This window comes from Orcinus orca, chromosome 8 (assembly GCF_937001465.1).
Source record: "Orcinus orca chromosome 8, mOrcOrc1.1, whole genome shotgun sequence".
Classification (NCBI taxonomy): Eukaryota; Metazoa; Chordata; class Mammalia; order Artiodactyla; family Delphinidae; genus Orcinus; species Orcinus orca.
Genome location: NC_064566.1, coordinates 65,019,585 through 65,043,773, shown reverse-complemented (window position 1 = coordinate 65,043,773; position 24,189 = coordinate 65,019,585). Strand labels below are relative to the sequence as shown.

Genomic DNA, 24,189 nt, shown 5'->3' with positions numbered 1-24,189 from the left:
ACCTTAACCAACCCCCATCCAGATAAAAGTCCTCAGGCCACTATATCCAGTCTAACATTTCTTCCAGTCCAGTCCACATTCTACCACAGTACTCTCCCACACACACTCCCACTCCCTCAGCAGCTTTCTGCCACCATGTTGATTGATTCTTACCCCTTCCTTTCTCTGTAATCCTTACTTCCTTTCTTAATATTTCTACACACCAAAATAAATAAGTTACTTTGCCCCACAGAAGGCCAATTTACTCCAGAGAAAAAAACAATGCCATCCCCATAGGGGATAAAGCAGCTACAGCAATGTAATTTTTTCCACTGTATTACAGCAACATACAAACAGAAATTTCACATTGTTACACCAGCATGTAAACATGTTATATTCCTCTTTCTCCATCAAATTATAAAGTTCTAGAGAAGAGAAAATGTCTTACTCATCTCTGCTTTCCAAATTCCTAGCACAATGCCTTGTATATGGCAAGCATTTGATAAATATTGCTAAATAAATGTAACTTTATTTCTCTTAGACCTAGGTAGGGTTACAATGGCTATAGAACCTAGAACAGTGGTTCCCAATCTGTGGGCTGCAAGTCCCAGGGGTCACTGTTGATTTGTTGACTGGGTCTGGAATTCTTAGGTGGTTGAGCACTGTCAGTAGACCGAACTTTGTCTTGCGTATCCTTGTGTGAACATATGTGTGTTTACACATGCATGCACCTTATTTTTATGCACAAGCTGTTGCAGTTAACAAATTATAAATTAATTTTTAAATTACTGAAATCATAGTAATTTCTTTCTACTATGTGTTTTCTACAACACATACCTTTCTATACTAAAGGTACAAATAACATTTATGGAGTGTCTGTAATATTTTGACATTAAAACAATTTCCTTTATTTAAAAAGCCTGGTTCAGGGCTTCCCTGGTGGCTCAGTGGTTGAGAGTCCGCCTGCCGATGCAGGGGACACGGGTTCCTGCCCCGGTCCGGGAAGATCCCACATGCCGCGGAGCGGCTGGGCCCGTGAGCCATGGCCGCTGAGCCTGCGCGTCCGGAACCTGTGCTCCACAACGGGAGAGGCCACGACAGTGAGAGGCCCGTGTACCGCAAAAAAAAAAAAAAAAAAAAAAAGTCTGGTTCCACTAGCGTGGCAGTGTTTCTTTTCCCTTTCTGTTGCAGTAAGTTTCCAGATGGAGGTGTCCACATTTTCTCTAATAAATATGTCTCATGAGGGACTTAAGGTGGGTTAGTTACAGGTTACCTCCTTAACAGAATTTTTTTCCTGCCATCTTGTTTGCTTTTAAAATGCTTTTTAGTAGTTTAGACATTACTCAAAACACTTCAGCATCTCTCCGTATTGAAAACATGGCTGGAAAAGCCAAAACAGTGCATTGAGAGGATAGAATTGTCTGGTAAGAGTAGCTGGACTATAGGAAAACTTTCACAAGGGCTAAACAAAATAAACTGAGTGTCACAGCTACCCCCAAATTAGAGGTTTCTTGTCATAATGTACACCAACCTGTTGAAAAAGGACAAATTTTGTGTAAAAAAAAAAATTAAGTATCTTTCTTTAATCTAGTGTCTCCTTTTCTGTTTGTTTTACTATGTATGAACTCATCTTTTTATGTAATGCTGATTAGCACATACTTCAGGAAAAGACTACACTAGAACAATATTAATAACCATATATTTAAGAAGAAATTTCATCACATTATATTAGTGTATATGGTGAAAACTGCTGAACAGAAGCCCCTGTCTTTCTATTGGCCAAAGAATTAAGTTAGAATTTGACATGACAGTTTTGGCTTAATATAATTCTTGGATTTTTTACACTTTGATACTTCTCATTGCCAGGGGAATAAAAATTTCTCTATCTTGGAGTTTGCTTTAAGGAAATGGAACATAGAGCCAGATCAAGGCCTCAGATACTAACGTATCAAAGCTTTGAGAAACATAAGCTGTAACATTTCTTGTTTCAATTCCAGAATTTAAGAAATGAGGGTAATTATCCATCCAAGTAAGTGTTAGTGCATGTAATTTTCCATGATGAAACTCCACCATCAAAAAGTACTCAAAGAGGGCTTCCCTGGTGGCACAGTAGTAAAGAATCCACCTGCCAATGCAGGGGACACGGGTTTGAGCCCTGGTCCGGAAATATCCCACATGCTGTGGAGCAACTAAGCCCATGTGCCACAACCACTGAGCCTGCGCTCTAGAGCCCATGAGCCACAACTACTGAGCCCATGTGCCACAACTACTGAAACCCACATGCCTAGATCCTACGCTCCACAACAAGATAAGCCACCACAATGAGAAGTCTGCACACCGCAAAGAAGAGTAGCCTCCGGTTTCCGCAACTAGAGAAAAAAGTCCCGTGCACAACAACGAAGATCCAATGCAGCCAAAAACAACAACAAAAAAATGTACTCAAAGAAATCCCCAGAAGAAAGCCACTTGAATTAGAAACTGCAAAGGCTTCCAAACTCTTAATACACTGGAACTGAAACCCAAGATGTATTAAAAATATTTAAAAGAAACCAAAGAGAGACCTGAGAAGCTTGCTGAATCAGTCACTTGAGGCACTGGATTTAGACCCAGAAGATCTATATAAAAAAACTTAACCTGTAGCTGATACTAGGTCTCCGTGAGTCTCAGTCTTCTCCTGTGTGAGATGGGGATGATTATTAAAAACAACACCTAACTCACAGGACTCTAGAGAGGCTTAAATAGGATGATGTATGGGAAGAAAATGCCTGCTTCCAACAAAGATGAAATAATAGATAATGGATTTATTCTCCTGCTTGAAATAACAACAACAAAATAAGACAAAGTATATAAAACAATAGTTTTCAAGACACTGGACATCAAGCAGTGAAGGAAAGTTATTCTTAAGAGACAGAAAATAAATGAGGTGAGCCCTCTGAGCTGAGAAGATGGAACTGTGAGTTCAGAGAGACCAAGGAAGCTAGAGTTTGCAGAGCACAGGAACAAAGAGGAGAGAGCGGCATGAAAAGAGAACTCTGGGGATCTGCAGAGGCTCCTTCTTGAGTATTCAACTGAGTGTTGATCACTACATGCATGGGAGGATAATACTTGAGACCTGGGAAAGAACCACCCCAAAGGATTAGAGAGAACAGTGCTCCTGGCACCCACATGGGACAATGAACAGTGTCTGTCCCCAGCAGTTAGACTGGAAAAATTTACAATTCTTTGGGCTAAAACAATACTTAGGGGAAACTGTATAGCATTAACTAGATATATTAGAAAAGAAGAATACTTCAACTCAATGACCACAGATCCACCTTAAGAAATTTGGAAAAGAAGAACAAATTAAACTCAGAGTGAGTAGAAGAATGAAAGTAATAGATCAGAGTGAAAAATCAATGGAATCTAAAACAGAAATACAATAGAGCAAATCAATGGAACTAAAGCTTGGTTCTTTGAAAAGATCAATAAAATTGAAAAAATAGACGGATCAGGAAAAGAGAGAAAACACAAATTACCAATGTCAGAGATGAGAGAGGTAACATCACTACAGAGTCTACAGATACGAAAAGGAAAATAAGGAAATATTTTTTAAAACACCTTTACCCAATAAACGTCAACTTAGATAAAACAGAGAAATCCCTTGAAATTCACAAACTATGTATGAGAGTTCACAGAAGACAGCCAGAATAGTCTTACATACAGTAAAGAAATTAAATTTGTAGTTAAAAACTTTACCACACACAAAAAAACCATCTAGGCTATACTGTTTCAGTGGTGAATTGCCACCAAATATTTAAGGAGGAACTGCTACAAATTCTACATAAGCTCTACCAGAAAATTAAAGAGGCAAGAATACTTCCCAATTCAATTAATGAGGTCAGTGTTACCTTGATACCCAAATCAGACCAAGATGATCACAAGAAAAAAAAAAACTACAAACCAATATACTTCATAAATATTGATATAAATATTCCAAACAAAACTTTAGCAAATTATACCCAACAAATGTAAAGAGTATACTATATCATGACCAAGTAGGATTTATCCCCAAATGTAAGGTTGATAAAATATGCAATTATTGATAAATGTAATTTATTTTATTAAAAACCTAAAAAATTGTAAAATGTGTGAAAACCTAATATTGATTTCTGATAAAATTCTCAGCAAACCAGGACTAGACAGAAACTTCCTCAAGCTAGTAAGTTTTTCCCCTATGATCAGGCAAAGAGATTAGCTCTTACCACCAGAGAGGACAGTCAGTGAAATATACATCAACTAAAGAAATTAAAGGCAGCCAGATTTGAAAAATAAAACTGTCTTTATTAACAAATTGCATGATTTCTTGCTTAGAAAATCCAATGGTGTCTGCAAAAAGTTCTAGTGAGTTTATTAAGTTTGCATTATGCAAGATTAATACACAGAAGTTCTATACAATAACAGTAAACAGAAAGTGAAATTAAAAATTAGTACTACTTAGGGAGATTGGTTCAAGATGGTGAAGTAGACGGAGGTGCTCTCACTCCCTCTTGCGAGAGGACCAGAATCACAACTAACTGCTGAACAATCATTAACAGGTAGACACTGGAACTCACCAGAAAAGATACCCCACGTCCAAAGACAAAGGAGAAGCCACAATGAGATGGTAGGAGGGGCGCAATCACAATAAAATCAAATCCCATAAATGCTGGATGGGTGACTCACAAGCTGGAGAACACTAATACCACAGAAGTCCACCCACTGCAGTGAAGGTTCTGAGCCCCATGTCAGGCTTCCCAACATGGGGGTCTAGCAATGGGAGGAGAAATTCCTAGAGAATCAGACTTTGAAGGCTAGCAGGATTTGACTGCAGAACTTCGACAGGACTGAGGGAAATAGAGACTCCACTCTTGGAGGGCACACACAAAGTAGTGTGTGCGTCGGAACCCAGGAGAAGGAGCAGTGACCCGACAGAATATTGAACCAGACCTACATGCTAGTGTTGGAGGGTCTCCTGAGAGGCGGGGGTGGCTGTGTCTCACTGTGAGGACAGGGACACTGGCAGCAGCAGTTCTGGGAAGTACTCCTTGGCGTGAGCCCTCTCAGAGTCTGCCATTAGCCCCAACAAAGAGCCTGGGAAGGCTCCAGTGTTGGGTTGCCTCAGGCCAAACAACCAACAGAGAGGGAACCCAGCCCCACACATCAGCAGACAAGTGGATTAAAGTTTTACTGAGATCTGCCCACTAGAGCAACAGCCAGCTCTACCCACAACCAGTCCTTCCAATCGGGAAACTTGCACAAGCCTCTTACATAGCCTCATCCACCAGAGGGCAGACAGCAGAAGCAAGAAGAACTACAATCCTGCAGTCTGTGGAACAACAACCACATTCACAGAAAGATAGGCAATATGAAAAGGCAGAGGGCTATGTACCAGATGAAGGAACAAGATAAAACCCCAGAAAAACAACTAAATGAAGTGGAGATAGGCAACCTTCCATAAAAAGAATTCAGAATAATGATAGTGAAGGTGATCCAGGACCTCAGAAAAAGACTGGAGGCAGAGATTGAGAAGATGCAAGAAATGTTTAACAAAGACCTACAAGAATTAAAGAACAAACAAACAGAGATGAACAATACAATAACTGAAATGAAAACTACACTAGAAGGAATCAATAGCATAATAACTGAGGCAGAAGAACGGATATGTGACCTGGAAGACAGAATGGTGGAATTCACTGCTGCGGAACAGACTAAAGAAAAAAGAATGAAAAGAAATGAAGACAGCCTAAGAGACCTCTGGGACAACATTAAATGCAACAACATTCGCATTATAGGGGTCCCAGAAGAAGAGAGAGAGAAAGGACCAGAGAAAATATTTGAAGAGATTATAGTCGAAAACTTCCCTAACATGGGAAAGAAAATAGCCACCCAAGTCCAGGAAGCGCAGAGAGTCACATACAGGATAAACCCAAGGAGAAACGTGCCAAGACACATAGTAAATCAAATTGGCAAAAATTAAAGACAAAGAAAAATTATTGAAAGCAGCAAAGGAAAAACGACAAAAAACATACAAGGGAACTCCCATAAGGTTAACAGCTGATTTCTCAGCAGAAACTCTACAAGCCAGAAGGGAGTGCCATGATACATTTAAAGTGATGAAAGAGAAGAAACTACAAGGAGGACTACTCTACCCGGCAAGGATCTCATTCAGATTCGATGGAGAAATCAAAAGCTTTACAGACAAGCAAAAGCTAAGTGAATTCAGCACCACCAAACCAGCTCTACAACAAATGCTAAAGGAACTTCTCTAAGTGGGAAACACAAAAGAAAAGGACCTACAAAAACAAACCCATAACAATTAAGAAAATGGTAACAGGAACATATATATCGATAATTACGTTAAACGTGAATGTATTAAATGCTCCAACCAAAAGACACAGGCTCACTGAATGGATACAAAAAGAAGACCCATATATATGCTGTCTACAAGAGACCCACTTCAGACCTAGGGACACATACTGACTGAAAGAGAGGGGATGGAAAAAGATATTCCATGCAAATGGAAATCAAAAGAAAGCTGGAGTAGCAATACTCAGATAAAATAGACTTTAAAATAAAGAATGTTACAAGAGACCAGGAAGGACACTACATAATGTTCAAGGGATCAATCCAAGAAGAAGCTATAACAATTATGAATATATATGCACCCAACATAGGAGCACCTCAATACATAAGGCAACTGCTAACATCTATAAAAGAGGAAATCGACAGTAACACAATAATAGTGGGGGACTTTAACACCTCACTTACACCAATGGACGGATCATCCAAACAGAAAATTAATAATGAAACAGAAGCTTTAAATGACACAGTAGACCAGATAGATTTAATTGATATTTATAGGACATTCCATCCAAAAACAGCAGATTACACTTTCTTCTCAAGTGCACATGGAACATTCTTCAGGATAGATCACATCTTGGGTCACAAATGAAGCCTCAGCAAATTTAAGAAAATTGAAATAATATTAAGCATCTTTTCTGACCACAACGCTATGAGATTAGAAATCAATTACAGGGAAAAAAACATAAAAAACACAAACACATGGAGGCTAAAGAATACATTACTAAATAACCGAGAGATCACTGAAGAAATCAAAGAGGAAATCAAAAAATACCTAGAGAAAAATAACAATGAAAACTCGACGATCCGAAACCTATGGGATGCAGCAAAAGCAGTTCTAAGAGGGAAGTGTATAGCTATACAAGCCTACCTCAAGAAACAAGAAAAATCTCAAATAAACAATCTAACCCTACACCTAAAGGAACTAGAGAAAGAAGAACAAACAAAACCAGAGTTAGCAGAAGGAAAGAAATCATAAAGATCAGAGCAGAAATAAATGAAATAGAAACAAAGAAAACAATAGCAAAGATCAATAAAACTAAAAGCTGGCTCTTTGAGAAGATAAACAACATTGATAAACCATTAGCCAAACTCATCAAGAAAAAGAGGGAGAGGACTCAAACCAATAAATTAGAAATGAAAAAGGAGAAGTTACAACAAACACCGCAGTAATACAAAGCATCCTAAGAAACTGCAAATCTATGCCAATAAAATGGACAAACCAGAAGAAATGGACAAATTCTTAGAAAGGTATAACATTCCAAGACTGAAACAAGAAGAAACAGAAAATATGAACAGACCAATCACAAGTAATGAAATTGAAACTGTGATTAAAAATATTCCAACAAACAAAAGTCCAGGACCAGATGGCTTCACAGGTGAATTCTATCAAAAATTTAGAGAAGAGCTAATACCCATCCTACTCAAACTCTTCCAAACACAGAGGAAGGAACACTCCCAAACTCATTCTGTGAGGACACCATCAACCTGATACCAAAACCAGACAAAGATACCACAAAAGAAGAAAGTTACAGACCAATATCACTGATGAATATAGATGTAAAAATCCTCAACAAAATACTAGCAAACAGAATCCAACACCACATTAAAAGGATCATACACCACGATCAAGTGGGATTTATCTGAGGGATGCAAGAATTCTTCAATATATGCAAATCAATCAATGTGATACACCATGTTAACACACTGAAGGATAAAAACCATATGATCATCTCAATAGATGCAGAAAAAGCTTCCGACAAAATTCAACAGCATTTATGATCAATACTCTCCAGAAAGTGGGTATAGAGAGAACCTACCTCAACATAATAAAGGCCATATATGGCAAACCCACAGCAAACATCATTCTCAGTGGTGAAAAACTGAAAGCATTTCCTCTAAGATCAGGAATGAGACAAGGATGTCCACTCTCACCACTATTATTCAACATAGTTTTGGAAGTCCTAGCCACGGCAATCAGAGAAGAAAAAGAAATAAAAGGAATACAAATTGGAAAAGAAGAAGTAAAACTGTCACTGTTTGCAGATGACACGATACTAATAGAGAACCCTAAAGATGCCAACAGAAAACCACTAGAGCTAATCAATGAGTTTGGTAAAGTTGAAGGGTACAAAATTAATTCACAGAAATCTCCTGCATTCCTATACACTAATGATGAAAAATCTGAAAGAGGAATTAAGGAAACACTCCCATTTGCCATTGCAACAAAAAGCATAAAATACCCAGGAATAAACCTACCTAGGGAGACAAAAGACCTGTATGCAGAAAGCTATAAGACACTGATGAAAGAAATTAAAGATGATACAAACAGATGGAGAGAGATACCATGTTCTTGGATTGGAAGAATCAATACTGTAAAAATGACTATATTACCCAAAGCAATCTACAGATTCAATGCAATCCCTATCAAATTACCAATGGCATTTTTTACAGAACTAGAATAAAAATATCTTAAAATTTGTATGGAGACACAAGAACCCCGAATAGCCAAAGCAGTCTTGAAGGAAAATAATGGAGCTGGAGGAATCAGACTCCCTGACTTCAGACTATACTACAAAGCTACAGCAATCAGGACAATATGGTACTGGCACAAAAACAGAAACATAGATCAATGGAAGAGGATAGAAAGCCCAGAGATAAACCCACGAACCTGTGGTCACCTGTCTACGACAAAGGAGGCAAGGATATACAATGCAGAAAAGACAGTGCTGGGAAAGTGGTGCTGGGAAAACTGGACAGCTACATGTAAAAGAATGAAACTAGAACACTCCCTAACACGATACACAAAAATAAACTCAAAATGGATTAGAGAACTAAATGTAAGACTGGTCACTATAAAACTCTTAGAGGAAAACATAGGAAGAACACTCTTTGACATAAATCACAGCAAGATCTTTTTTGATCCACCTCCTAGAGTCATGGAAATAAAAACAAAAATAAAAAATTGGGATCTAATGAAACTTAAATGCTTTTGCAAAGCAAAGGAAACTACAAACAAGACAAAAAAGACAACCCTCAGAATGGGAGAAAATATTTGCAAATGAAGCAACTGACAAAGGATTAGTCTCCAAAATTTACAAGCAGCTCATGCAGCTCAATATCAAAAAAACAAACAACCCAATCCAAAAATGGGCAGGAGACCTAAAAAGACATTTCTCCAAAGCAGATATACAGACAGCCAACAAACACATGAAAGAATGCTCAACATCACTAATCATTAGAGGAATGCAAATCAAAACTACAATGAGGTATCACCTCACACCAGTTAGAATGGGCATCATCAGAAAATCTACAAACAACAAATGCTGGAGAGGGTGTGGAGAAAAGGGAACCCTCTTGCACTGTTGGTGGGAATGTAAATTGATACAGCCACTATGGAGAACAGTATGGAGGTTCCTTAAAAAACTAAAAATAGAATTACCATATGACCCAGCAATCCCACTACAGGGCATATACCCAGAGAAAATCATAATTCAAAAAGACACATGCACCCCAACGTTCATTGCAACACTATTTACAATAGCCAGGTCATGGAAGCAACCTAAATGCCCATCGACAGACGAATGGATAAAGAAGATGTGGTACATATATACAATGGAATATTACTCAGCCATAAAAAGGAAGGAAATTGGGTCATTTGTAGAGATGTGGATGAATCTAGAGACTGTCATACAGAGTGAAGTAAGTTTGAAAGAGAAAACCAAATATCGTATATTAACACATATATGTGGAACCTAGAAAAATGGTACAGATGAACCAATTTCAGGGCAGAAATTGAGACACAGATCTAGAGAACAAACTTATGGACACCAATGGGGGAAAGCGGTGGCAGGGTTGGTGGTGGTGTGATGAATTGGGAGACTGGGATTGACAGGTATACACTAATATGTATAAAATAGATAACTAATAAGAACCTGCTGTATAAAAAATTTTTTTAAGTTAGTACTATTTAAAATAATATTAAAAATGTGAAATACTGAGGGGTGTATCTGGCAATAGACATGCAAGTCTTTATGCTGAAAACTACAAAGCGTCACTCAGAAAACTGATGATGATTTAAATAAATTTTTTTTAAAAAGAGATACACTGTGTGTACATATCAGGAAACTCAATAACGTTAAGATGTCAATTCTCCCAAATTTATCTATGGATTTGAAGAATTCCAATTAAACTCTTAGTAGTCTTTTCTAAACAGAAACTGACAAACCAATTAAATATATTTTATGGAAATGCAAAGGAACTAGAATACTGAAAACAACTCTCAAAAAAAAAGAAGAAAGTTGGTGGATTAACACTACCTGACTTCAAGACTCAGTCTAAAAAAACAGTAATCAAAACGGTGTGGTAACAGCATAAAGACAGAAAAATAGATCAACAGAACAGAATAGGGAATTCAGAAAAAGACTCACGTGTATACGGAAAACTGGTTTGACAAAGGTATACAAGCAATTCAGAGAAATGATGGCACTGGAAAATTTGGATGGCCATTAGTCCAATGGAATATTACTCAAATTAACAGAAAGCAGTAAACCATGGATACACCTAGAAATGTAGCAAATCTCAAAATAATTATGCTGAATGAAAGAAACCAGGAAAAGGAAGATAAACACTGGATGAGTCAACTTCTATGAAACTTTATAAAAATACAAAGTAATCTATGGTGACAGAACACCGATCAGTGGTTGCCTGGGGATGGGAGGCATTAAGAAGTCCATGAGGAAAATCTTGGAGGTGATGGATACATTCATTATCTCGTTTGCCGTAATGATTTCACAAAAGGACACATAAATGAAATCTTACCAAGTTGCTCACTTTCAATATGTGCAGTTCACTGTATGTCAATTTTATTTTAATAAAGCTTTTAAGAGGTATTTAAGTATATAAATATAGTATATAAATTATATAATAGTATATATTTTATACAAATTATATAATAATATATAATATTAGAATATGTATAAAATATGTATTATATAATTTTTTTTTTTACAGATTTAGTCTCAGGCTTCAGAGAATTCCAGCAAATAACTGAATTCTTCCTCTCTTATATCTTTTGTAATTTTGATGCCCATAGTGAAATAGAAATTTATTTTATAGAAGGAATTTTTCCTCTTGCTTTTAATCCCTAAGCTCATCCCTTTTGAGATGCCCAGTGCAGCATTCTCTCCCGGAGCTGACTCAGGAAGCGATACTGAGTGACAGAAGAGCTTCGGAGTGAGGACCTGTGCTAAATTCAGTTCCACCACTCACTCACTCTGTAACCTTGGGCTAGTTACTTAGCCTTGCCTTCTTTATTTATACAATTTAGATAATACTTATACTTTAGATTCATTATGAAGATAAAACAAGATGGTATATGTAAAGATTCTATAAAAGGATCTCTAGAAATGTTCTATTGTACCTTATGCTTATAAAGTTATCACAATAGAGTGTACTTTAGAAAATACTGGCATTTACATTACTGTGAAAAAGAACTGCACCATGTGGTATTAGTAAATATATTTTCCAATAATCTCATGGCTAGAAGTGATGATTAACAGCATATTATTAGCATACAACATAAAAAAAACCCACAAATATTTCCTCTGCCTCTTGGTGGCCCCAGTCTTCATATTAATATAGGTGTTTTAGTCTAGTATACCTGTCTTATAACCAATGCCATTCCCTGAGGCACTGTATAGAGCTAATCTTAACTCTAATCTTATGGCTCAGTGTCAGATGCTATATAGAGTTTACCCACATCACCACAGCAACTGTGTGGGATGGTTGTCGCCACAACCCACACGGTTGGCCTGGAGTTTTGACATTTCAGTAATTGCCAATGTCACAACCTTTAAAAATTGTAGGCAACTGCCACCCAGGCCATATGGCTACTAAATAAAGAAGCTATTGTCCCCTAAAGCTGTGACGGGCATTGAGGTGACAAGAGAGCTTCTGTCAAAGACATGGTCACTGAGAAAATGATGTGAAGAGCTTGACTATTAAAAGATGATGTGTATTAGCAAGTTATCGTTGCACCCTTACAACATGCTGGGGTGGAAACCAGAGGAAGCATATGATCTGGTACTTGACTTCAAGGTATCAATATAAAAGAATAAAGGATGTACTATTAAAACTAGATAACTTATTTATCTCTTCAGCAAATACTTACTAAATGCCTATTATGTGCCCCTCATTATTTTTTTTAGGTGCTGGAGCTATAGCTGTAAACAAAACAGACAAAAATACCTGCCTTAATGGAGCTTACATTCCTGTTAGAGGAAGATAGAGTAAAACAAAATAAGTAAGTTACACTATATTAGATGATGATAATTGCTAAGAGAAAGATAAATTAGGGAAGCAGGATTTAGAACATTAGAGAGAGCACAATTTAAATAGGGTAGTCAGGGACTTCCCTGGTGGTCCAGTGGTAAAGAATCTACCTTCCAACGTGGGCGAGGCAGGTTCGATCACTGGTCAGGGGACTAAGATCCCACATGCCACAGGGCAACTAAGCCCACGCACCACAACTACTGAGCTCGCGCGCCTCAACGAGAGAGCCCGCATGCCGTAAATTACAGAGCCCATGCGCCCTGGAGCCTGCGCACCATGACTAGAGAGAGGAAACACACTTACCACAACTAGAGAGCAGCCCACATGCCACAACGAAGAGACCATGCTGCAGTGAAAGATCCGGAATGCCTCAATGAAGACCCCACGTGCCGCAACTAAGACCTGACGCAGGCCAAAAAAAAAAAAAGAAAAAGAAAATAAATAAGTAAATATTTTAAAAATAAATAAATAGGGTAGTCAGGGACAATCTTACTGAGAAAGTGACTTGTATAAATCTCAGGAGGAGATGAGGGAGTAACATAGGGGCAACAGGTAGACACAAGGGAAGATGATTCCAGGAGTAGGAAACCACAGGTACAAAGTCCAGAGAGGGTCATGAGCTGCCATATTCTAGAAAGTAGTTGGAAGGCCAGTACGGCTGGAGCAAAGTAAGTTCGGGAAAAATAGTAGATGATGGCAGAGGTAACAGAGGGTGAGATCTCGTAGAGTCTTATTGGCATTGCATTGACCGTGGCTTTTACTCGAGAAACATGAAACCATTAGAGGATTTGGGCAAAGGAAGGACTTGCACTGGCTTTTTTTAAAGATCACTTTGGCTATCGTGAATAAATGGTAGGCGTGGGCAAAAAAGCAATCAAGGAGACAATTAGAAGGCTATCATGGGACTTCCCTGGTGGCACAGTCGTTAAGAATCCGCCTGCCAATGCAGGGGACACGGGTTCGATCCCTGGTCTGGGAAGATCCCACATGCCACAGAGCAACTAAGCCCATGCACCACAACTACTGAGCCTGCACTCTAGAGCCCGCAAGCCACAACTACTGAGCCCACGTGCCACAACTACTGAAGCCTGTGCACCTAGAGCCCGTGCTCTGCAACAAGAGAAGTCACCGCGATGAGACGCCCGCACACCGCAAAGAAGAGTAGCCCCCACTCACCGCAACTAGAGAAAGCCCGCACGCAGCAATGAAGACCCAATGCAGCCAAAAATAAATAAATTAAAAAAGAAGGTCATCGCAGTAATAAGATGACAGATGATGCCTTGGATCCACACAGTAGCAGTGGAAGCAGTGGGTATTTTTAATTAGTGAAAGTCAAGGAAAGGGAACCTCCATTTACTGAGTTCTTCTCTATGCCAGGCCCTTGAATTGCAGGGCAATTCAAGTACAGTTCTATCATTTATTCTTCGTATAATTCTTTGGGTAGTAGTGGCGTATTTTGTTGAGTAGGAAACTAAAGCTTGGGGAGGTTCACTAGTTTTTCCAAGGCAGGTTGCACCACAAGTACTGAATTCAGTCTGACTCCAGAGTCCACACTCTGCTCACTCTGCCACAAGGCCTCTTAGGTTTAAAGCATTGGGGGAAAGTGTGACTCAATTAGTAAGAGTCATGATAGTCTATGGATAGGAGAAATCACTGTAGATCAGGGTATCCAAGGATAACTGGAAGGGACAGCTTGGATGTGATATGGGTAAGTGGAGAGGAGGGGTCAAGCCAAAAGGATAGCCTGAGCAAATGAGAAAGCAGTGCTGGAGTAGAAAAGTCCTTTATGAAGAGGGCTTCTGCTTGTTTAGGGACAATAATGAGTCCTTAGAGGATGCATCTGTTTCCATGGTGACTCCCACTAAGCTGTTGCTTCCAAAATATTTACTGATTAATTCAAGGCTTCATGACTCTCAGAGCAGTTATTACATATGACCTAAGTGGCACATGATTTCTTTTCAAGAAATAAAGTATTGATACAAATTCAGGGCATTTGTTAAACTCCTATTACAGCTTCTTTATTAAATTATCATTTTTTTGAACCTCCATTAAGCAAGATCATGAGCTAGTTCAAGGGTTGTAAGAGAGGATGCAAAGATTAGCTAGTGGTTGATCTCTTCCTTCAGGTATATTATAATTTATCTGGGGATACCTTTAAAATAAGGTTATATATGTTAAGTAGAAAATGATGAAATGGGTCTTAAGAGCTCTAGGCATTAGAGAAGGTAGAGAATACTTGTGTCTGGGGACATTAGGGCTTAATGATATGGTTAGCATTTGAGTTGAGTCCTGAAGTTTGGTTGGGCTGTGAGAGGGAGAGTTTGAGGCAGAGTATTCCAAGCTTAGAAGACTAGAAAAATTGCAGAATGGAGTTAAGAAAATACAAGGCCTGTTCAGGCGATGGAGGGTATACTTTCCAACCAGAGTGGAAGTGTCATAATGTCACAACAGATAAGCCTGGAAATGAAAGTGGGGAAAGATTTCTTAAGGATCGCATATGCTAGGCAATGTCATGGGGAATTTTCTTCTACATATTAAGTAATTTACGAAAAATTTTGAGGCAGAAAATTATATAATCAAAAATCACGTTTAGAAAGGTTAATCTGACAGTATCATTTGTAGTTTATTGGATGAAATAGAGGTTAGTACTGGATGTGAGCAAGGAATAAACTTTTATTGCATTAAGCTACTGGGAATTTGAGGGTGTAACAGCATCTACTGTCGGATGACAGAAGAGTGGCATAACCTTGGTGATCCTCTGCAGGGTTAAGGCAGGGAGAGGAGTCAAGGGTGACTTCAAGATTTCAATTATAGGTTATTGAGAAATTTCGTTAATAGGGAAAATAGAAAAGGGGGACAGAGTGGGTAAAGAAGATGAGTTTCACACAAAATATTTCAAGTTTGAAGTTATACAGGTAGAAATATGTAAAGACAAATAAGAGAAGTGGAACTGGTACCTTAGTGACGTGCAGTGCTAATGAAGAACACCTGGGGCAAAATTACTAAGTCAGTAGAAGACTAGAAACCTGGATGAAAGCACGAAGAACTCAAAGCTAGAAGCCAATGACAACTGTCCTTAATATCTATGTTTCAGACAGTAACTACAGGAAGAGCAGGGACCATGAGAGACCTAAAAAAGTTTCACAAAGAAATATGAGGTACATTTATATATTGATGACTGTGACAAATGTGCTTAAAATGATTCTTGAGTGGTGGATTTACATAAATGGAAAGTTAAGACAGCACAGTAGGGGGGCAAGCTTTGGCATTTGACAGGCTAGATTTATATCCTGGCTCTGCCACTTAATAGCTTTGCTACACAAGTTGCTGAAACTCTCCTTCCACACTTTCTTCGGATGTAAGTTTGGGGTGATATTAAATGCCTACTTGATAGAGGCCTTATGAGAAGAACATCGACTAGTACCTAGGAAGCACTTAACAGTGTCTTAGTCAGTTCAGGCTACCGTAACAAAATAGAGTAGACTGGGATATTTAAGCCCAACCAAGATCAGGGTGCCAGTATGGTTGGGTTGTGGTGAGGACCTCTTCCTGGCTTGCAGACAGCCACCTCCTCACATGGCAGAGAGAAGGAGAGCAAGCTCTCTGGTATCTCTTCTTATAAGGACTCTAATCCCATGATGAGGGCCCCACCCTCATATCTCATAGGCCCCATCCCAAATATGCCCCAAAGGCCCTATCCTAAACATCAATACACTGGCAGCTGGGACTTCAACATGTGAATTTTGAGGGGACACAATTCAGTCCATAGCACATAGTCTCCAGCATTCAGTAAAATTCAATAAACCATATCATTATTAGCATTTTTCTTCTGCACAATATTTTTCTCTAGCAATTTCGTAGAGCTAAGAATCTCAACACTTCAGAATAAATAAAAGAATGTGATTCTAAAAAAGAATTCAGCCAAAATTCACACTGTATGAAAAATGCAACTCAAACAATTCTAAGTCACAAACCTCTACAGGGCACAGTAGAGAGAAACACAAGAGGTTTGTGCATTTATAAACCATGTGCAAACTCGTGCTTCCACAAATGTTAAAATGTTTTCCACATTCTGCTTGAATTGGCATATGTTATATCTGGGAAATTCTAGCAAAATATAAAAACAATATTCAAGGGTGCTTTATGGTTAGGACATTTTAACTAACATATAGTAAATTGCTTCAAAGTCGGGGGGGGGGAATGTTTTTTAAACCCTGGATAACTAGCTGTAATTGGACACCATGTGGGAGATTTGGACAACAAAATTGGTGTTTGAACTGACCGTCTCAGAAGCACATGGCAAATTTTCTTTCCTAGGAGTTCCCTTGATGCCTGAAATTTTCAGTTTCCAATTGCACTTTCTCTGTTGTTATTTTTCCTTCCTTCCATGTCTCTCAGTTTCTTTGGATAAGGTAAAGAAGTAGGCATGGACCAGGGTTTCCTTTATATGCTCTAAGGCAGTATTTAATTAAACCTCAATTAGTGACGAGAGAGAAGAAAATTCATCTGGTGATTCTTTCTCTAAACTGAATTAGCTGGTTCAAATGGTCACAGGTAAGTGGAGAACATTCTCCATTGTGAAATCAGCTTCCACAGTGCAAGGCATCTGCTATCCTGGTGAGGAATTGTGAATTAAATTTGATGTCTGCATTCTCTTTGTCAAATAATTCAGCTCTGGAAATCTTTTGGTCCATGGTTCTACTTCAAAATAAAATTAAATAATTTGCCTCTGTTGGACTGTAGGCACCCATATAAACCCATAGAATACTGGATAAAGTTAAACCAGTAATTATCAAAAAAATTAACAGTAGAATTGGAATTCAAATAATTAGTAAGTAGTTGCCCAGCTGGTAACAGGTTGCTTTTCCAAACAAGAATTTGACTCATGTCAGGATCTGGGTTGTAATCACTGGAAACCAATGTTAGCTTGGCTCTCTTAAGTAAAATAAATAAATATAATTATAAATAAATACTATTACTTGGAAGAATATTGTGGCCTCCCAGGATCTACTGGTAGCTGGAGGACTAAGTTTGGAAACTTGGACCAGCTCCCAAGGGCCATGAAACAAGAAGCTCAGCTTTTAGCAATTTGGCCAGAGTATAACTGCACTTGGACCCACTCCGCTCACTTCATTGTAAATAAATACTGGGCATCCTTTGATTTACTTCACTTTCCCCAGATTCCTGGGAGGGAGCTTCCAATTCACTGAGCCTGGGTCGCATTCCTATTACCTGGCAACCAGGGCACGGAGAATGCAAGAGGATAAGGCTACTTAAATTTCCCTAATGAAAGGAATATACAGCCTTCTAGAATCTAAGTACAATGAGGAGTTCATCAATATTAGGAAGGGATTTGGATTCTAGGCAGCCAAATAGTGAAGATTACTATAGCTTAATTCAATAACAGGAAATGATATAAGTGGTCTCATTACCATCATCATAATTAGCATTTAATAAGCAGTTATTTGCTTATTAAATTTGCTAGGTTCTGTCTCATTTTATGCTCCCAACAATCTTATGAGACAGCTTAGTGTCCTTTTATTGAAAAAGGAAGAAAAAATACTTAGTGAGGTTAAATCACTTGCCCAAGATTACACACCTAGTAAGTAGCAAAGCAGTCTCAAACTTTAGGCTGTGTAACTCCAAATAAGCGAAACCATGTGCACACACATGGAATTGACTTCCCTGCTGTCACTAGGCAATTTTATAGATCATTAAATACCCTAAGTGCTTAACAAATACTTGCTGAAAAGTCGGCTAGAACAACTCTGATATATAGCTGGTGCTCAGTAAATACCTGCTGAATGAATAAAGGAATGTATTTTACATGTTTACTAAAAGACCAGGTGTCAAGAGACAGGTGTCCCCTCCCTTCCATAGTTCCCCACCAGCATGCAGCTCTGAGCCTTGTGCTGACTTGGCGATCCCATGAACCAAAGGGACTGAAGTCCAGGTTATAATGAAATCAAGGCATATTCATAATGGTAAGGTAAACTGTATTTAAGCAGTTGCTTATCTTTATTACTTCTAATACATGATAATATTTTAGAAAATGGCTTTTTTAGATAAGAGATTGTATACAGTTGAAATGTCTTTGTGAATCCTTTAATGTTTTAACTCCATGGTTTTCCACTCTGCTTTTAAAAAAAATGGATCAATCCTGGAGACTAAGCAGAGAAGAATATTTCAGACACTGTGCAGAGACATCTATGGATGGGCCGCAGTTAACATATCCAAGGACAGGTCCCACCTTGACCTCCAGCAATAATTAGACTTAAGAAGCAGGATTTCTTTTCAAAGGACAATAAAGTCTCAGTTCTGAATTGCTTCACTGGAGATAGTTATCAGGCCAGAATGAGCCAGCTCAGAGATTTCTTTGGAGAACTGGTGCAACTTGTTCTCAGATCTGTAGATTATAAAATAATAACACTAACTTATTAGAATTGTAAAACAGTTCAAGGTTTCCTCTTGCTCTTTCGTTCACTTGCTCTCTCTTGATCCTCAGATATTATTATTGTTGTTATTTTACAGATGAGCAAACTGAGGCTCAAAGAGATTTCCTGGCTTGCCCAGGCAAGGACATATAACTGACAAATAAAGAGCTAAAATTTGAATCTATGTTCTTTTAATTATATTGTGCTGCCTTCTGTAAATGCAAAACAAACCCATGGGACATGGGTTTAGAGTCTAGAAGATAAGAAAGTTAATACTTCAAAGAATGGTTTCTTATATTATACCCCTCCGTGATTCTCTATGTCAATACAGTGCTAAAGTGTTTGAAAAATGTTCAATCCAGATACTAGCAGTGCTTTACAATTTGATGTGTTTTCAATCTATTAGTCCTTAGAAAAACTGTTTCATGTCTGCGAACCTCAGTTTCCTTAAAAAAAAAAAAAAAAAAAAGAGAGAGACTAGTTAACTAACGTTAACATATCCCAGTAGTAGCTACTTACAGAGCTTTTGTAATGGCTAAATTAGAACAACAGTAATTTCTCACTAAATATTGCCCATTACTATTAATCAGAATCTTTTACCTATAACTTCTCATTTATTTGCTCAAGTGCTATCCTCAGAAGTTAGTAAGGATGATTACTCTCATTTTCAAGGGAAGGAAACTGACATTTACAAAAGTAACCTTGTTGTGTTTACAAAAATGGGAGATACTGGTGCAGAAAGGTCAGTCTGTAGAGACAGATCAAACTGAGTTTGAAATCCTGCTTTACTCAGTTTTAGCTTTCTGTTACTGGGCATTTTATTTTAACTCTCTGAGCCCAAATTTTCTCATCTAAACAAAGGCAGAAATTAATGCTTGGCTTTTATGTTTGCTGCAAGGGTTAAATAAGGTAATGAATGTCAAGCACATAGCATCTAGCATGTGTGGGATACCTTCTTCTCCCATCTCTTCTCCTCTAATGACTGCCTTTGAATAATTCAAAATAAAATGGTTTATAGAAAATAATCATTGTCATGGTCGAAAGCGATATTATTGTGATTCTAAAGTAACATCTAGAAGAAGCTAGTACAAGTGGCACAGTAACTAGCACAGTCTGAAGAAGGTGCTTCATGAATACCTTTTGATAAAAATGATCCAATGTCTCATTTTATACAAATCCTTCTACCCTAATCAAGTCTCTTGTATTAGACATGATAATTAATCTTCCATGTGTACAATTTGCAAACTCTGCATTTTGTAGCTGAATTATTTGCAGGTTTATACACTGCAATGTAATTCTTTTTTTCAATTTTCTACTTCACTTCAATTATAGTGCTTACTATATGAGATAGGGTTTTCATTTAGCATGCTTGTTATTTTTAATTAGAAGTAAAAGTTTTAATGGAACTTAAATTTTTAGCATCACTTATTTTCAGAAGCATAAACTCTGGAACATTTTGTGAATAAAGCATACAGTAATTCTCAAATTTTCAAAGGTACGGAGTGCTAATTTTACAAATATCTTAGACTAATCTAGTGACTTCTTGTATTAAATTGTACTAGGTGTACAACAATGGCAATAGTGTCCTGTGTAGTACCGTTATGGAGTCTTGACTTCTACATGTATTGTCTCTAATTGTCACAACTCTAAAAGAAGGTATTATTTTCTTTATTTCCCAAATGAGGAAGCCCTGGAAAAAGAATTATCAAATTCTACCTGAGAAACTCTAGCAAGGCTTCACAGTAAAGTGACCATTAAACCATGTTTTAAAATATGATAGGAAGCTCATCATATAGAGATGGGAAAGCCAAGTCTCCAGGAAATATTATGAAACAAGATTAAAAGGAAAAAAATAGCGGTGAAGATGGACCAATGGGTAGAGCCAAATAAGAAAGGTCTGGCCTAGGAGTTTGGTCTTAGTATAGTAAGGAGAGTGGAATGCTATGGCTTTTTGCCACATACCCTTTTTTAATAATATCATTACCACCAGCCTTCATATCCCTGTGGCATTCTTCCTTCATTTACATACCATATGGAAGTTCCTCAAAATACTGTAATGTGAATGAAAGAGATATGCTATCTGAAATAACATATCCATCAGAGGGGCTGCCAACCGGCTGTTCATGGTGAATCATTTAAATTTAAAATTTGGTGTTCTGCACATAGAAGTGTACAATCTCTGTTGAGTTTCTGTAACTCCCTGAAGACACGTCTTCTTTCTGCAGATGCTGCCTTCATTTGCATTTCAATATGAGCATTTAGGGGTCAACTGCCTGTATTTCAGGCACAGTTTCAAGTGGAGTAGCTACGGATATTACAAACTGGTGTCTCTCTAGGCTTATGGCTACAGCTCTGGGTTCCCGGTGTTGACATGCTTCCTGACACAGAAAAGCCCACATACAGTGTTGGGGAAAAGGTTGAATGATTTATATGATGTCATCAGGTTCTTTAATCCTTTTGTAGGCTGTTCCTTCCAGCTTGACATCACTAGTCTCTGTCCAAGCCCTACGTCACCTAACCAGTTTTTTATTTTACTAATCTTAACCTATGCTCCCAAGAAGCTACCTGCAACTGCATCTTCATTATAACATGCATTTCTCTGTCTGGATCACTATACAGTAAGTCTATTTGTATTTATCCATAGTTCATATGACCCACCAATATATTAGTGACAATATTGACCACTGTTCTGGGTGCTGGAAATACAATATATGCAAGATCAATGTGGGCCCAATCTGCATGAAGCTGATGGTCTATTCTGAACTAATCCCTGAATCTCATGATATGTTTAGAGGCTTTTGCAGAAAAGAGGTGCTTAGTAAATGTTAAATGAAGGAATGGATTGCTCACTCGATGCCACTGTGTTAGCAACTGTGGAGGATACAGTATAAACAAGACAGCTTTGGTCTTCAGGATGCTTTTACTCTGTGGTGGGCACAGATAAGCACATAGATAATTCTAATGCATGGCAGAAAGCATTACATGTCAGAGGTATAAGCACATTTCGGCATAAGCCACGTAATGGCAGAAGATTAATTCTGGCTTGGGGGATGCTCTGACCTTCTGTCACAGCAGGAAACAAATTATTGTCTTAGCCACTGAGCATAAATGGAATCCGTCTGCCAGATGCATGAGGAATGAGTAGATATGGAAAATAAATGAGTGGGGAGAATTTGTTTCATTGCAGGTTTTTTCATTGCCATGTTACAATATGTTATCCAATGGACTCTTGTAGATTTATAATCTCCTTCCCTTGAATCTCTTCCCTTACATCCTCCTTCCCTTTACTATCTTTCCCCTACTGGTGGGTAGAAAGGAAGTAATGAAGACAATCCCAAAGTATTTCAGTATCTAGTATAAGGGCTAACACAGAGAACTAACTTGGGATTTTTTTTTTTTTTAATAAATTGTTGGTGCTTTCATTGCTCTATGGTCATAAGTTCATTTGCTGAAAACAATGTTAAATCATGGTTTCCTTTGCCTCCCATATGAAAACAGCACTAGTCCAAGAGTTTGGACACCAAGGGTCTGGGGCCTGCTGCCATTAACCAAACGTACGACTTCAGGGAAGTACTTTTCCCTCTCTTGGCCTTATTTTCCTCCATTGAGTTTATTGGACCAGATTATGAGGTCCCAATCTCCAATGAGTACAGAGCCAAAGAAATGATGTAAAAGACAGAAGTAGGTCAGCATTTGCCATGTGAGAGTCTGAAGCCAGTACTGTGATATCTTCTGATCTTTCCAAGAGAGCCTAAAAAGCTAGATTTTTATGTGAAATTTCCATAAAATGGCACTTAGGCCAAACAAAACATAACTAAAGGCCGAATTCAGCCCATGAGATTGCTTTCTGCAGCTTCTAGAACTAGATGCTTTCTAAAGTCCCTTGTATCTCAGACATTCTCTGATTCTGCATTAAGACAGTCTGATTTCCCTTTGTTTAACAGCTACTTCAAAGTTCCGGCTCCCCCAGATGAATTAAAGAACATGTTTTGAGTGCTGTAAAATTAAATTGTAATCACATATTGAAGGATTTCAGTTTCTGCTTATCCCTTTGGAGCCCTCTGCTTTGATTAAACAATAGTAAAATTAGGATTGAATGTTAAGTGTTCTAAATCAGGGAATCCAGTTTTGAGGAAAGAAACAAAGAGGGGACAGCCATCCTTCCCTGCTTCCATTTCCTCTCTCCAGGCTGCTGTGGGGCAGATCCAGCCTCAGAGCAGCTGGCAAGTTTGGCCTGGCGCAAATCCCCATGCCTACAGTGGGCCTGGCCTTTAGTAGACGCTAAAAAATAATCCTTGAACACAGTAAATAACTGCTAAATGAAGTCTAGTTCTTTTGTGCATTAACATGCCAAAGAATTAACATGTCCTCTCTTTCCTACCACTTAGTAGCTGAGAAAGAGGGCTGGATAAAATGATCCGTTTCAATATGTGCACTCAGGACTTCAAAACTTGCCTAATAAGGTGAAACTCCTTGGGCCCATCACAAACTTCTATCGCTGAGCCAGTCCCTTATAGGCTGAGTGTTTCTGAGGATAGAGATACCATGTTACTCATGTTGGTATTACCAACATCCAGCAGAATGTCTGACATACGGTAAGGACTCAATAAATGTCTGTTTAATCAATAACTTAATTCATCTCTGAATGAGTCAACAAATAAATTACCTAATGAGCCAGAATTTCTCTCTAGGGCCTAAGCAGCAAGAACAAAGGAACTGAATATAATTCTGAGTTCTATTAAGACAGCTAACGAAAGGCTGTGTCAACCAAAGGAGAGCAGACAGATTGGAAATGTAGGCAGAAGATCGGTAAAAGGTGGTGGAACTCTTACAGCACCCCCAAGTAATCAAAGACAGTCCCTTTACTCCAGGTGTCCTCTTATGATTCTAGATATTTCAAATATAATGTTACCTTATAGAGAACATTGACCCTTAAAAAATGGGAAATCAGCCTGGTTCGCTTTAGGCTACAAGTTCATACCTGCCTTCTGTGGGCTGTGGTTCCATTGTCAGTGCAGTTCTCAAAGCCTCTGCGGTTCTATCAGAGTTTACTGCACGTGTGCCC

General features: G+C 38.3%; 1 protein-coding gene and 1 long non-coding RNA gene across 9 annotated transcripts in view; one reads left to right on the top strand and one right to left on the bottom strand.

Annotated features, from left to right (window-relative positions):
• Nucleotides 1–24,189, top strand: part of GRM5 (glutamate metabotropic receptor 5) — a 555,933-nt gene that overhangs the window by 422,468 nt on the left and 109,276 nt on the right. The window lies entirely within an intron of this gene.
• Nucleotides 1–24,189, bottom strand: part of LOC117202151 (uncharacterized) — a 268,363-nt gene that overhangs the window by 138,992 nt on the left and 105,182 nt on the right. For 2 of the 3 annotated variants that reach the window (XR_004484344.2, XR_007478772.1), the window contains exon 3: nt 12,994–13,092. The exons of the other annotated variant lie outside the window; for it this stretch is intronic. This is a non-coding gene — a long non-coding RNA (uncharacterized LOC117202151). The remainder of the gene's footprint in view (nt 1–12,993; nt 13,093–24,189) is intronic. 3 annotated transcript variants of the gene reach the window in all.